Below are 15,520 nucleotides of genomic sequence, written 5' to 3' on the forward strand. Positions count from 1 at the left end.
AGCGGGGTCTAGTGTGTTGTGGTTTGAGGGGGGTCTAGTATGTTGTGGTGGTGGGAGTGCGCGGTCTAGTGTGTTGTGGTGTGGGAGGGGGGTCTAGTGTTTTGTCGTGGTGGGAGGGGTGGTCTAGTGTGTTGTAGCGGGAGGGGGGGTCAGTGTGTTGTGGTGGTTGGAGGGGTTTCTAGTGTGTTGTGGTGGTGGAGGGGTTTCTATTGTGTTGTTGTGGTGGAGGGGTGTCTAGTGTGTTGTGGTGGTGGAGAGGGGGGTCTAGTATGCTGTGTTTGTGTGTGTATGTGTGTGTGTGTGTGTGTGTGTGTGTGTGTGTGTGTAGGAGGTGTGTCTTGCTGCCCAGTTCCTTCTCTCCTGCATGCTACCCTGTTCTCCTGTCCTCCCCTCCACATGCAGATCGAGCCTTGCCCTGAGGTATGTGAGTGTATATGTGTTTGTGTGCTCCCTCTCAATATTCTTTTTTGAGGGAGAGCATACACAGAGAGAGAGAGAGATAGAGAGGCTCAGGAAGTAGAATGGTGATTTGTGTTGAGTAGTGTACTCCTGTAATCTGCTCAGATCAGATCAGCTAGAGACAGTAATGCTACATCAAGCCAAATGTCACACTGCTCTTTCTTCATATCTCTCCCTCTCCCTCCCTCTCTTTCTCTCTCTCTGTCTCTCTGTCTCTCTTCTGTCTATCTGTCTGTCTGTCTGTCTGTCTGTCTGTCTGTCTGTCTGTCTGTCTGTCTGTCTGTCTGTCTGTCTGTCTGTCTCTCTCTCTCTCTCTCTCTCTCTCCTCTACTTCACTCTCTCTTTTTTCTTTTTACTGCAGTGGGGAGCCGGCCTGCTGCATAGGGAAAGACGAAGGATGGGAGAGAGAGAGTCTGAGAGAGGAGTGAGTGAGAGAGAGAGTCTGAGAGAGGAGTGAGTGAGAGAGAGAGTCTGAGAGAGGAGTGAGTGAGTGAGTGAGAGAGAGAGTCTGAGAGAGGAGTGAGTGAGAGAGAGAGTCTGAGAGAGGAGTGAGTGAGAGAGAGAGTCTGAGAGAGGAGTGAGTGAGAGAGAGGAGTGAGTGAGAGAGAGGGGGAAAGGGGAAGAAAATAACTGTGAAAGGTGGGAGAAACCGATGAGAAAGGGATGACTGCATTGTTTGTTAGTGTGCCTGCAAGAGACTGATGCTGAATCAAGCAAAGTCACATGCATCACACACACTTGCACACACAAACACACATAAACACACACATTAGTGTGTTGCTGGCCCATGCTGGATGGCTTGGCAGAGGGAAATTAAGCCTAACAACCGTGGCATCTGTCTCAGCAGCAGGAGCGTCCCGCCTTCCCTCCCACACGTGACCCGCCCTGCGCCCCATCCACTAAGCTCATGCCAGCCCCAGGATGTTCCGCTGCCCGACACCCTCCCTAATTCCTCCCTCACCTCACCTTCCCTTCCTCCCCTTAACGCCTCTCTGCACTGCCAACCGCTACAAACCAACCACTCCTGCACCCGCCTGATCTGTGCCCGCAGCCACGCTTCACCCGTTTGAGCAACATCCAGGAGCTACTAGCGATATGGATACTTTACACATTCATAGCAGTCACAGAGCTCACAGTTCCTGCTCCTGCAACCTAGAACCCTGAAGCTCAGTGGTCACCAACCGGTCGATCGCGATCGACTCGTCATCCACTATCTTCAAGGCATTCCTTGTCGATCACCGAACATTTTTGTAGAAAAGCCAACGATAAAGGCCGGCGCTCCTTTTTATTCTTGTTGCGCGGCCATCCAACTCAGAATTCCAAGTCGGAAACTCTGGCATCTTTCTAGAGGACTGAGATTTCCCAGTTCTTTTGAAAGCATCATGACCATCAGATGCAGGTACCATCAGTCCAGTCAAATAAAATAACGAATTATTAGCTAATTATTTCAATTTATGCTCAGCTGTGTCTCGTAGGTGCTACACCAACTGACCTATTTTATTATCAAAGCTTGAGTTTTGAATTATAATATGGGCTGAGAAGAGCAACATTGTCAGGCCGGTCATATAGCCGATATGCTGTGATCATATATTAGTCCTACTGCACAAACCTCATCCCTACAAAACTGTGTTTATTAGGTTCATGTTACATTTTTTAAAGTCATGTTATAAAACAATTCTGAGTGGTAGATCTCGGCTGTCTCAGAAAAGGTAACCACTGGTCAAGCGCTACAGGTCACACTACCGCTACACTCTACACACTCTCCTCTCCTCCACCATTTTGAGAGCGGAGAGAGAGAGGGATATCTTAGAGCTCTTACTAATGTGTGTGTGCCTCTGGTTCTTGGCCAACACGCAATCAATGTGTATTGATGGAATATGTAAGTACTGCTTTAATTCCTCACTCTGTGACTTGCAGTGAAACCTCCTTCAGTAGTTCCAGCAGCAGCCAGTCTGGCCTCCCAGCTGATTGTGCTCAGAGCTAAATATAAATCCTGATTCCCTCTCTTCCCTCGCTCCCCCGTTCTCTCTCTCTCTCTCTCTCTCTCTCTCTCTCTCCTCAGGGCTAAGCCTATACAGCTAACAGAGCCAGCTAAAGGGGTCGTGCTGCACTATACTACACTACATAGCAGTGAAACCCAACCGGAGATGGGAAAGAGCAAACTAGTACACACGCTAACAGGCACACTCTCACGCTAAGCACGCATGCTGTATACTAAGCACACACATACTCTACACAAGGACACACATGCAAAAGCTATTAGGCAATACAGTTAGGAATACATTCTCACACAAATATGTAGACATTGATAGAGTGACTAATATCTCTATATTTTAATAGCTGTTTTGTGTGTGTCTCACATACACACATTTTTTATTCATCTTTATTTAACCAGGCAAGTCAGTTAAGAACAAATTCTTATTTTCAATGACATCCTAGGAACAGTGGGTTTAACTGCCTGTTCAGGGGCAGAACAGCAAATTTGTACCTTGTCAGCTCAGGGGTTTGAACTTGCAACCTTACGGTTACTAGTCCAACGCTCTAACCACTAGGCTACCCTGCCCCCCCCACCCCACCCCCCCACACACACGCACACAGACACACACAGAGTTGTTTGTCGGGTGTGTATGAGAGAGTAGTCTTCCGGGGAGAAGAGAGAAAAGCCCTAATATGCGTCTCTCTGTCTCCGAGCCTCATAAAGCCACATCCATGTGTATCAGCAGCAGATGTCTCTGCCTCCCTCTAATGCTCTTCCTTGCTCTCCCCTCCTCTCCCTCTCCTCCTCCCTGCCTCTCTTTTCCCTTCACATCCAACCCCCTCCTCTGTCCTCCTCTCTCCTCCTCTCCCTGTCTTACTCTCGTCATCCTTCTTCCTCTAATGATTCCTTCTTCCCTCTTTCTCTCCCTACTCCCTTCCAGTCCTCCCCGGGTACCGATGACATGGACCTTGATTAAGGCTCCTCTCTGATTCAGAGGGCTTGGGTAAAGACACATTTTGGTTGAATGCATTCAGTTGTGCAACTGACGAGGTGTACCTTTCCCATCCTTCAACCCTCCCCCTACTCCCCTCCTCCTCTCCAGTCCCTCTCTTCCATCTAACTCTATTTGCCCTCCCTCTACTCCCCTCCTCCTCTCCAGTCCCTCTCTTCTCTCTATCTTCCTTCCACCCCCCTCCTCCTCTCCAGTCCCTCCTCTCCAGTCCCTCTCCTCCCTCTAACTCTATCTGCCCTCCCTATACTCCCCTCCTCCTCTCTAGTCCCTCTCCTCCCTCTAACTCTACCTGCCTTCCCTCTACTCCCCTCCTCCTCTCCAGTCCCTCTCTTCTCTCTATCTTCCTTCCACCCCCCCTCCTCCTCTCCAGTCCCTCCTCTCCAGTCCCTCTCCTCCCTCTAACTCTATCTGCCCTCCCTATACTCCCCTCCTCCTCTCTAGTCCCTCTCCTCCCTCTAACTCTACCTGCCTTCCCTCTACTCCCCTCTTCCTCTCCAGTCCCTCTCCTCCCTATTTTCCTTCCATCATCCCTCCCTCTCCCTCCTCCTTTCCAGTCCCTCTCTCCCCTCTCACTCTATCTGCCCTCCCTCTACTCCCCTCCTCCTCTCCAGTCCCTCTCCTCCCTCTAACTCTATCTGCCCTCCCTCTACTCCCCTCCTCCTCTCCAGTCCCTCTCTTCCCTCTAACTCCTTCTGCCCTCACGCCTACTCCAGTCCCTCCTCCTCTTCCACCCCTCTCCTCCCTCCCTCCTCTCCAGTCCCTCCCTCTAACTATCTGCCCTCCCTATCACTCTCTCTCCAGTCCCTCTCCTCCCTCTCCCTCTGCCCTCCTCTACTCCCCTCCTTCTCTCCAGTCCTTCTCCTCCCTCTCCCCCTATCTGCCCTCTCTCTACTCCCCTCCTTCTCTCCAGTCCTTCTCCTCTCTCTCCCCCTATCTGCCCTCTCTCTACTCCCCTCCTTCTCTCCAGTCCTTCTCCTCCCTCTCCCCCTATCTGCCCTCTCTCTACTCCCCTCCTTCTCTCCAGTCCTTCTCCTCCCTCTCCCCCTATCTGCCCTCTCCTCTACTCCCCCTCCTTCTCTCCAGTCCTTCTCCCAGTCCCTCTCCCCCTATCTGCCCTCTCTCTACTCCCTCCCTCCTTCTCTCCAGTCCTTCTCCTCCCTCTCCCCCTATCTGCCCTCTCTCTACTCCCCTCCTTCTCTCCAGTCCTTCTCCTCCCTCTCCCCCTATCTGCCCCAGTCTCTCTACTCCCCCTCCTTCTCTCCAGTCCTTCTCCTCTCTCTCCCCTATCTGCCCTCTCTCTACTCCCCTCCTTCTCTCCAGTCCTTCTCCTCCCTCTCCCCCCTATCTGCCCCCTCTCTCTCTACTCCCCCTCCTTCTCTCCAGTCCTTCTCCTCCCTCTCCCCCTATCTGCCCTCTCTCTACTCCCCTCCTTCTCTCCAGTCCTTCTCCTCCCTCTCCCCCTATCTGCCCTCTCTCTACTCCCCTCCTTCTCTCCAGTCCTTCTCCTCCCTCTCCCCCTATCTGCCCTCTCTCTACTCCCCTCCTTCTCTCCAGTCCTTCTCCTCCCTCTCCCCCTATCTGCCCTCTCTCTACTCCCCTCCTTCTCTCCAGTCCTTCTCCTCCCTCTCCCCCTATCTGCCCTCTCTCTACTCCCTCCTTCTCTCCAGTCCTTCTCCTCCCTCTCCCCCTATCTGCCCTCTCTCTACTCCCCTCCTTCTCTCCAGTCCTTCTCCTCCCTCTCCCCCTATCTGCCCTCTCTCTACTCCCCTCCTTCTCTCCAGTCCTTCTCCTCCCTCTCCCCCTATCTGCCCTCTCTCTACTCCCCTCCTTCTCTCCAGTCCTTCTCCTCCCTCTCCCCTATCTGCCCTCTCTCTACTCCCCTCCTTCTCTCCAGTGCTTCTCCTCTCTCTCCCCCTATCTGCCCTCTCTCTACTCCCCTCCTTCTCTCCAGTCCCTCTTCTCTGTCTCACTCTATCTCCCCTCCTCCTCTCCAGTCCTTCTCCTCTCTCTATCTGCCCTCCCTCTACTCCCCTCCTCCTCTCCAGTACCTCTTCTCCCTCTCACTCTATCTGCCCTCCTCCTCTCCAGTCCTTCTCCTCTCTCTCACTCTAACATACCCTTTCCTTCCCTCTCTCTCAGTGTTCCTCCCTCCTCTTCTCTTTTTCTCCTCTGCTTCATGTAGGCCGCATGTTAGCCCTGGGCCTCGCTTATCTCAGCCTCCCTCTCTCCCCTCCCCTTATATCCAGCCTTATTTCTCTGGGGGGTATGATGTGTGCTCTGACACACACTGTGTTATCGAGCTCATCAAGTGTGATTGACTGGATGGCTGGTAGGTGAGGATGTCGATGCTTGGGCAAACAGGTGGGCTCTGAGATTTGGGTTCAAGAGATAGATGGGGATGTAGTGTTATTAGTCTGCCAGCTCTAGACTTGTAGTCTCCATATACGTGGGGTGGTATCTCATGAGGTTTCAGGGAACACAACCATATGGCTGAGACACGTTGTTGAATTGATATTATGCAGTTAGAGAGATATAGAGTGTGTGGAATGCCAGCAAGCTTAAACACACAAGATGGATGAGGAGCCGGAACTAATGTGGCAGCCATGTTTTTAAAGATTGGCTTGGATGAGCACACTGGAAAAACAATTTGCCCAACAGGTTTAGTGCTTGAACACTTTGTGATCATTCTAGCCATTTTTGGGGCGTCACCAAAATGAGCACAGATTGTTGCTCGGTCTTTGGTTAGTGGTCTTACATGGCTTGCCAAAGCTGGGTTATCATGTAGCCCTTTTCTTCTGTTCCTATCACAGATCCCAATATCTCATGGGAGAGAAAGACAGGGAAGGAGAGAGAGAGGGAGGGATAAATGGAGAGAGGGGGTAGAGTGAGATATTTAGAGAGGGAGATACCATTAGAGAGAGAGAGAGAAGTGGTCTGGGTTGCAGCTCAGCAGGCCCAGATCCCTTATTAAAGCTGTCCTCTGTGGCTGCCTGCTGCCCTCCCCTCCAACAACTTTACCCTGTAAATCAGCCTTTTAATTGGAGAGGGCACCGGGAGAGAGAGGGACTGCCTCACCCCAAATCTATTCCATACTCAGAGAGATGGATGGAGAGAGAGTGAAAGAGGTAGGGAGAGAGAGAGAGCTAGGGAAAAAGAGTAAGACATGGAGGGAAAGAAGGGCAGAGAGATAGAGAAAGAGAAGAAAGAGAGAGCAAAACTGTCGCTGGAGGGATGCATGGTTGGAGACCAAGGAAGCGGTTCCATGCACAGAGGAGTGAGAGAGAGAGAGAGAGAGAGAGAGAGAGAGAGAGAGAGAGAGAGAGAGAGAGAGAGAGAGAGAGAGAGAGAGAGAGAGAGAGAGAGAGAGAGAGAGAGAGAGAGAGAGAGAGAGAGAGAGAGAGAGAGAGAGAGAGAGAGAGAGAGAGAGAGAGAGAGAGAGAGAGAGAGAGAGAGAGAGAGAGAGAGAGAGAGAGAGGTAGATAGAGAGAGAGAGAGAGAGAGAGAGAGAGAGAGAGAGAGGAGATAGAGGGAGAGAGAGAGAGAGAGAGAGAGAGAGAGAGAGAGAGAGAGAGAGAGAGAGAGAGAGAGAGGTAGATAGAGAGAGAGAGAGAGAGAGAGAGAGAGAGAGAGAGAGAGAGAGAGAGAGAGAGAGAGAGAGAGAGAGAGAGAGAGAGAGAGAGAGAGAGAGAGAGAGAGAGAGAGAGAGACAGAGAGAGAGAGAGAGAGAGAGAGAGAGAGAGAGAGAGAGAGAGAGAGAGAGAGAGAGAGAGAGAGAGAGAGAGAGAGAGAGAGAGAGAGAGAGAGAGAGAGAGAGAGAGAGAGAGAGAGAGAGAGAGAGAGAGAGGTAGATAGATATATGATGAGGTATCCTGGAAAGGAGTGGGGGAGGAGAGGAAGTGGATGGGGAGTAAATTAAAAGATGGCATATTAATGGAGAGAGACTGGAGGAGCGAGGGTGTGCAAGGAGAGGAGGAAAGGAGGAGAGCAGGACAAAGGGTGACGAAGATAAATAAAATTGAGGGAGTCAAATGGGGAGAGGTGACGATGAGAGAAAGGGAAGGTGAGACAGAAGAAAAGACGAGATGAAGCTTGGTCTCACCCGAGTTGCAGCCTGAGTGTCCTTCCTTAACTGGGTTGTCATGACAACAGTGTACAAGAGAGTCTGGCTAATGTGGAGTGTGTATGTTCGCACTACTTCTCCTAGTGTGTTTGTGGAAGAATGTATACCACTCATATTAACATAGATAGATACCATTGTATGTAATGTCATACTATTCATGGACGTAAATCAATGGTGTTTTGTTTTTTTGTGGGGGGGGCGTTTCTGTTTATTCACTGTATTTGTTTGGCTGTGTCCTTGTATGAACAACAACGAGAGAGAGAAAGAAAAGGAGAGAGAGAAGTATGGAGAAGCCTGTGAATAGCTCTTTCACTTTCTGTGGCAACTACTCACTTTGTGTTAGTCTATAAGATTGTGTTGTCGACATTGAACTGTGACTCTCGCATTGCTTGTCAGACATTGTGTAGCAGGTCAGGTGATGTAACGATGTCACAGCAGGTCAGGTGATGTCACCCTGGTCAGGTGACGTGGTTGTCACGGAGCCCAGCTGTCAGACGGAGCAGAGGCAGTGTTCCCAAAGGAGTGCCAATCTGTCATCATTATATTCATGACACGCGTTGCACTGCTAGCAATGTCATCTCTTGTGTGTGCCAAAGTTAACGAGCAGGCCTTAATTGTAAAATTAATTTTAAAAACATTTTGATTAAAGACCACCCTCCGCACTCCATCTTCATCTGTTCCCCAGTTCTTTCCACACCTAATTATTCCATCCCTCTTTTCAACATGTGTTTGTCATTTGAGGTTCGTTACAGGTCTTGTGCTCAGGCCCTCAGTTTTGTGTTTACATCCTTTTCTCTCTCTCTCTTTGTTCCTTCTGCCTTGAACTTCCTCCTTAATGTTGTTCCTTCTGCCTTGAACTTCCTCCTTACTGTTGTTCCTTCTGCATTGAACTTCCTCCTTACTGTTGTTCCTTCTGCCTTGAACTTCCTCCTTACTGTTGTTCCTTCTGCCTTGAACTTCCCCTTTACTGTTGTTCCTTCTGCCTTGAACTTCCTCCTTACTGTTGTTCCTTCTGCCTTGAACTTCCTCTTTACTGTTGTTCCGTCTGCCTTGATCTTCCTCCTTACTGTTGTTGCTTCTGCCTTGAACTTCCTCCTTACTGTTGATCCTTCTGCCTTGATCTTCCTCCTTAATGTTTTCCTAGATCTTCCTCCTTACTGTTGTTCCTTCTGCCTTGAACTTCCTCCTTACTGTTGTTCCTTCTGCCTTGAACTTCCTCCTTACTGTTTTCCTTGAACTTCCCCCGTACTGTTGTTCCTTCTGCCTTGAACTTCCTCCTTACTGTTGTTCCTTCTGCCTTGAACTTCCTCCTTAATGTTGTTCCTTCTGCCTTGAACTTCCTCCTTACTGTTGTTCCTTCTGCCTTGAACTTCCTCCTTACTGTTGTTCCTTCTGCCTTGAACTTCCTCCTTACTGTTGTTCCTTCTGCCTTGAACTTCCTCCTTACTGTTGTTCCTTCTGCCTTGAACTTCCTCCTTAATGTTGTTCCTTCTGCCTTGAACTTCCTCCTTAATGTTGTTCCTTCTGCATTGAACTTCCTCCTTACTGTTGTTCCTTCTGCCTTGAACTTCCTCCTTAATGTTGTTCCTTCTGCCTTGAACTTCCTCCTTAATGTTGTTCCTTCTGCCTTGAACTTCCTCCTTAATGTTTTCCTTGATCTTCCTTCTTATTGTTATTTCTTTTTTCCCTTTTCTGCTCATCACCTTTTACCCCCAAACCACCAATTTTCTTCTCATGAAGTATCCGTCTTTTTCTCTTAACCACACTCTCCTCTTATTGGTCTAGTTCAGTCTTTAGCCTCTCCAATTCACTCTTTCTTTTACTGATCCTCCTTTCAACTCAAATCAGCCGTTGTCTTCTCTTAGTTTTTTATTTAACCTTTATTTAAGCAGGAAGTCATGCTGAGACAACTGTTTCTTCTGCAGAGGAGCCCTACATGAACACTTCAATAAACAATAATAACACAATACATATCATAATACACATCAATAACACTATACATATCTATAAACACATCAATTACACTATAAATACGGTGGGGCAAAAAAGTATTTAGTCAGCCACCAATTGTGCAAGTTCTCCCACTTAAAAAGATGAGAGAGGCCTGTAATTTTCATCATAGGTACACTTCAACTATGACAGACAAAACGAGAAGAAAAAAAATCCAGAAAATCACATTGTAGGATTTTTTAATGAATTTATTTGCAAATTATGGTGGAAAATAAGTATTTGGTCACCTACAAGCAAGGAAGATTTCTGGCTCTCACAGACCTGTAACTTCTTCTTTAAGAGGCTCCTCTGTCCTCCACTCGTTGCCTGTATTAATGGCACCTGTTTGAACTTGTTGTCAGTATAAAAGACACCTGTCCACAACCTCAAACAGTCACACTCCAAACTTCACTATGGCCAAGACCAAAGAGCTGTCAAAGGACACCAGAAACATATTTGCAGACCTGCACCAGGCTGGGAAGACTGAATCTGCAATAGGTAAGCAGCTTGGTTTGAAGAAATGTGGGAGCAATTATTAGGAAGTGGAAGACATACAAGATCTGGGGCTCCACGCAAGATCTCACCCCGTGGGGTCAAAATGATCACAAGAATGGTGAGCAAAAATCCCAGAACCACACGGGGGGACCTAATGAAGGACCTGCAGAGAGCTGGGACCAAAGTAACAAAGCCTACAATCAGTAACACACTACGCCACCAGGGACTCAAATCCTGCAGTGCCAGACGTGTCCCCCTGCTTAAGCCAGTACATGTCCAGGCCTGTCTGAAGTTTGCTAGAGAGCATTTGGATGATCCAGAAGAAGATTGGGAGAATGTCATATGGTCAGATGAAACCAAAATATAACTTTTTGGTAAAAACTCAACTCATCGTGTTTGGAGGACAAAGAATGCTGAGTTGCATCCAAAGAACACCATACATACTGTGAAGCATGGGGGTGGAAACATCATGCTTTGGGGCTGTTTTTCTGCAAAGGGACCAGGACGACTGATCCGTGTAAAGGAAAAAATGAATGGGGCCATGTATCGTGAGGTTTTGAGTGAAAACATTGAAGATGAAACGTAGCTGGGTCTTTCAGCATGACAATGATCCCAAACACACCGCCCGGACAACGAAGGAGTGGCTTCGTAAGAAGCATTTCAAGGTCCTGGAGTGGCCTAGCTAGTCTCCAGATCTCAACCCCATAGAACATCTTTGGAGGGAGTTGAAAGTCCGTGTTGCCCAGCAACAGCCCCAAAACATCACTGCTCTAGAGGAGATCTGCATGGAGGAATGGGCCAAAATACCAGCAACAGTGTGTGAAAACCTTGTGAAGACTTCAGAAATTGTTTGACCTCTGTCATTGCCAACAAAGTGTATGTAACAAAGTATTGAGAAAAACTTTTGTTATTGACCAAATACTTATTTTCCACCATAATTTGCAAATAAATTCATAAAAAATCCTACAATGTGATTGTCTGGATTTTCTTTTCTCATTTTGTCTGTCATAGTTGAAGTGTACCTATGATGAAAATTACAGGCCTAATCTTTTTAAGTGGGAGAACTTGCACAATTGGTGGCTGACTAAATACTTTTTTGCCCCACTGTATCTACAGTATATACACATCAATAATACATTACATATCTATATACACATCAATAACACTATACATATCTATATACACATCAATAACACTATACATATCTATATACACATCAATTACACTATACATATCTATATACACATCAATTACACTATACATATCTATATATACATATCTATAAACACATAAATTACACTATACATATCTATATATACACATATCTATATACACATCAATTACACTATACATATCTATATATACATATCTATATACACATCAATTACACTATACATATCTATATATACATATCTATATACATGTCAGTAACACTATACATATCTATACATACATATCTATATACAGGTCAATAACACTATACATATCTATTTATACATATCTATATACATGTCAATAACACTATACATATCTATATACACATCAATTACACTATACATATCTATATATACATATCTATATACACATCAATTACACTATACATATCTATATATGCATATCTATATACATGTCAGTAACACTATACATATCTATATATACATATCTATATACATGTCAATAACACTATACATATCTATATACATGTCAATAACACTATACATATCTATATACACATCAATTACACTATACATATCTATATACACATCAATAACACTATACATATCTATATACATGTCAATAACACTATACATATCTATATATACATATCTATATACATGTCAATAACACTATACATATCTATATATACATATCTATATACATGTCAATAACACTATACATATCTATATATACATATCTATATACATGTCAATAACACTATACATATCTATATACACATGTCAATAACACTATACACTATATACATATCTATATACACATCAATTACACTATACATATCTATATATACATATCTACATCAATAACACATACACTATACATATCTATATACATGTCAATAACACTATACATATCTATATATAATATCACTATACATATCTATATACATGTCAATATATACATATCTATATACATATAACACTATACATATACATATCTATATACATGTCAATAACACTATACATATCTATATATACATATCTATATACATGTCAATAACACTATACATATCTATATACATGTCAATAACACTATACATATCTATATACATGTCAATAACACTATACATATCTATATACATGTCAATAACACTATACATATCTATAAACATGTCAATAACACTATACATATCTATATATACATATCTATATACATGTCAATAACACTATACATATCTATAAACATGTCAATAACACTATACATATCTATATACATGTCAATAACACTATACATATCTATATACATGTCAATAACACTATACATATCTATAAACATGTCAATAACACTATACATATCTATAAACATGTCAATAACACTATACATATCTATATATAAATATCTATATACATGTCAATAACACTATACATATCTATATACATGTCAATAACACTATACATATCTATATACATGTCAATAACACTATACATATCTATAAACATGTCAATAACACTATACATATCTATATACACATCAATTACACTATACATATCTATATACATGTCAATAACACTATACATATATATATATACATATCTATATACATATACATATCTATAAACATGTCAATAACACTATACATATCTATATATACATATCTATATACATGTCAATAACACTATACATATCTATATACATGTCAATAACACTATACATATCTATATACAAAGTGAAATATGTGTGTAAGAAAGCTAACGTTTAAGTTCCTTGCTCAGAACATGAGAACATGTGAAAGCTGGTGGTTCCTTTTAAAATGAGTCTTCAATATTCCCAGGTAAGAAGTTTTAGGTTGTAGTTATTATCGGAATTATATGACTATTTCTCTCTATACCATTTGTATTTCATTAACCTTTGACTATTGGATGTTCGTATAGGCACTTTAGTATGGCCAGTGTAGCAGTATAGCTTCCGTCCATCTCCTCGCTCCTTCCTGGGCTCGAACCAGGAACACAACGACAACAGCCACCCTCGAAGCAGCGTTACCCATGCAGAGCAAGGAGAACAACCACTCCAAGTCTCAGAGCGAGTGACATTTGAAACGCTCTTAGTGCACCCCGCTAACTAGCTAGCCATTTCAAATCGGTTACACCAGCCTAATCTCGGGAGTTGATAGGCTTGAAGTCATAAACAGCTGCTGGCAAACGCACGAAAGTGCTGTTTGAATGAATGCTTACGAGCCTGCTGCTGCCTACCATTGCTCAGTCAGACTGCTCTATCAAATCATAGACTTAATTATAACATAATAACACACAGAAATACAGTCCTTGGATCATTAATATCGCCTAATCCGGAAACTATCATCTCGAAAACAAGACGTTTATTCTTTCAGTGAAATACGGAACCGTTCTGTATTTTATCTAATGGGTGGCATCCATAAGTCTAAATATTCCTGTTACATTGCACAACCTTCAATGTTATGTCATAATTACGTAAAATTCTGGTAAATTAGGCGGCCCAAACTGTTGCATATACACTGACTCTGCGTGCAATGAATGCAAGAGAAGTGACACAATTTAACCTGGTTAATATTGCCTGCTAACCTGGATTTCTTTTAGCTAAATATGTAGGTTTAAAAATATAGACTTCTGTGTATTGATTTTAAAGAAGGCATTGACGTTTCTGGTTAGGTACACATTGGAGCAACGATACGCAACGCATCGATTATATGGACACAGGACACGCTAGATAAACTAGTAATATCATCAACCATGTGTAGTTATCTAGTGATTATGATTTATTGTTTTTTATAAGATAAGTTTAATGCTAGCTGGCAACTTACCCTGGCTTACTGCATTCTCGTAACAGGCAGTCTCCTCGTGAAGTGCAATGAGAGGCAGGTGGTTAGAGCGTTGGACAAGTTAACTGTGAGGTTGCAAGATTGAATCCCCCGAGCTGACAAGGTGAAAATCTGTCGTTCTGCCCCTGAACAAGGCAGTTAACCCAACGTTCCGAGGCCGTCATTGAAAATAAGAATGTGTTCTTAACTGACTTGCCTAGTTAAATACAGATTAAATAAAGGTGTAACATTTTTTTATTTTTTAAATCGGCCAAATCGGCCTCCAAAAATACCGATTTCCGATTGTTATGAAAACTTGAAATCGGCCCTAATTCATCGGCCATTCCGATTAATCGGTCGACCTCTAATCTATATACACATCAATTACACTATACATATCTATATACACATCAGTTCCACTATACATATCTATATACACATCAATTACACAATACATATCTATATACACATAAATTACACTATACATATCTATATATACATATATACATACACATCAATTACACTATACATATCTATATACACATCAATTACACTATACATATCTATATATACATATATACATACACATCAATTACACTATACATATCTATATATACATATATACATACACATCAATTACACTATACATATCTATATATACATATCTATATACATGTCAGTAACACTATACATATCTATATACACATCAATTTCACTATACATATCTATATACACATCAATTACACTATATATATCTATATATACATATCTATATACACATCAATAACACAATACATATATATATATATATATATATACGCAAATACAAACACAAAAAGCAAAACACAATCATATGAAACAAACACATGCTTCAGTAAAAATACCCCTAATATCTGCCTCAATTGTCCTAGAGGCTCCAACTCCACCAACTTTAAGGACTTTTGATATATCCACATTTGACTCTCCTCTCATTAATCCAATTACAACTATTTTATTTCTCTGTGACTATATACTCGCTCTTCCCCTCCTCCCTCATCCCTCAACCCCTCTTCCCCTCCTCCCTCATCCCTCAACCCCTCTTCCCTTCCTCCCTCACCCCCTTCTTTCTCCCAGCAGATGAATGCCCCTGTGCTGCTGTCTCTCTCACTCTTCATGTCTCCATTACAGTCTGTTTCCTCCCTCTCCCTCTGTCTGTGTTGTCCTCTCAGTGGGGGAGGGGGTAGAGGGAGGGGGTGTAGGGGAGTAGGGAGGTACGGGGTGGTCCTCCTCTCCCTGGCAGCACCCTAGGACTCTGCCTGGCCTTGACTTTCTGGAGCCCCCCCCCCTCCTGTCGGGCTGTTTTTTGTAGCAGCATGGCCTCTAAGACAAGCTGGCCCACTCTCTCTCGTTCTCTCTCCAGCAGAGGTCCAGAGCTGGAGGGAGAGATGGATGGAGAGGGAAGGAGCGAGGGATGCAGGG

General features: G+C 44.0%; 1 protein-coding gene across 1 annotated transcript in view; it reads left to right on the forward strand.

Moving 5' to 3' along the window:
• The window catches only part of LOC135555267 (adhesion G protein-coupled receptor L1-like), a 242,721-nt gene that overhangs the window by 36,334 nt on the left and 190,867 nt on the right, over positions 1 to 15,520 (forward strand). The window lies entirely within an intron of this gene.

Source organism: Oncorhynchus masou, chromosome 15 (assembly GCF_036934945.1).
Source record: "Oncorhynchus masou masou isolate Uvic2021 chromosome 15, UVic_Omas_1.1, whole genome shotgun sequence".
NCBI classification, from domain to species: domain Eukaryota; kingdom Metazoa; phylum Chordata; class Actinopteri; order Salmoniformes; family Salmonidae; genus Oncorhynchus; species Oncorhynchus masou.